The following is a 1368-nucleotide window of genomic DNA, read 5'->3' on the forward strand; positions in this document are numbered from 1 at the left end:
ATTGGTCCAGTGGTGAGAATCTTTGTCTTCTTGACATTGAGCCTCAATCCATACTGTAGGCTGCCGTCCTTGACACTCTGCAGCAGGCGCTTCAGGTCCTCCTCAGTTTTAGCTAGCAGGGTTGTGTCATCCGCATAACGCAGCTTGTTGATAAATTGTCCACCAATCTTGACCCCACATTTCTTCTCATAGAGCCCAGCCTGCCAGATAATGTGTTCTGCATATAGGTTGAAAAGGTATGGAGATAGGATGCATCCCTGGTGTACGCCCTTCCCAATTTTGAACCATGCAGTGTTCCCTTGCTCTGTTCTGACGCCTGCCTCCTGGTCCAAGAAGTAGTTTATAAAAATCTGAGTTATTGTTACACCTGAGAAAAACACCCTGGGAGGTTGACATTTTCTATTTTATTGTCCTTGAATTTTATCACTCTTGATTTTCAAATACTACTTTTCCAGAGGAAAGGGGGCGGGGGGAGTAACCACTAGGTAGAACAATAATGGTTTCACAGAATTAAATTTTGGGATGCAACTTTGGACCCTTTATTCCACTTAACTATCATGTAAAAAAGATTAGAGTGTTACCTAGGTCATGGAGGGGAGAGATTGATTCTGGTTATTGTAACATAGGATCCAGGATAATTTCTGGTACTTCATACCCAACATGAAAAGTCACTAAAAAATCTGCAGCAAACAAAAAATTCAAGATGACAAAGAATCTGACTTACCGGAAGTGAAGTTTTGGATTCTCCAGCAATTAAGGGTCATGAACTAACTCTTGTGTTATTTAAGGGAAATGGGGATTTAGAATGTATAATTATAAATATCAAGGTAGACTTCAAAGTCAATTATATAAATTAACACCCTTTCAGGTATATTTGCTCACCATCTATTTTGCCTTTTTATTATTATTATTTAAGAATGATTGTGGCATAGTTAATTTGATTATTAACTTATCCTTCAGGCTAAAAAATATTGGTACTATGAGAGAATTACAGAAGTAATTGGCATGGAAAAGATTCAATCTCATTACAATGGCTTGAAGTTTTGTGTAAGACAATTTATTTTTGTTTGTAGCATACCTCATTGCCCATTTTATTGCATGAAGGACAGAACAATATTTTACCAGGAAATCCTATATAGCAATGAAAAACAAGCAAAGTTCTATTTAATGAAACAATATGGATAAATCTAAAGCATCCCGCATTTTTAAAATTAAATTTGCCAGACGAAAGAATACCAAACATATTATTTCCTTGCTAAAACATTTGAATACAGAGGAAACCAACATGTGGTTTTACAAATCATGGCAACGGTTCAGTTCCTTTAAATGAGATAGGAAGAACATACATGAGTTTCTTTTTATATATAT

The sequence above is a fragment of the Elephantulus edwardii genome, unplaced genomic scaffold (assembly GCF_000299155.1).
Source record: "Elephantulus edwardii isolate Elephantulus edwardi_28Jun2011 unplaced genomic scaffold, EleEdw1.0 scaffold00248, whole genome shotgun sequence".
Classification (NCBI taxonomy): Eukaryota; Metazoa; Chordata; class Mammalia; order Macroscelidea; family Macroscelididae; genus Elephantulus; species Elephantulus edwardii.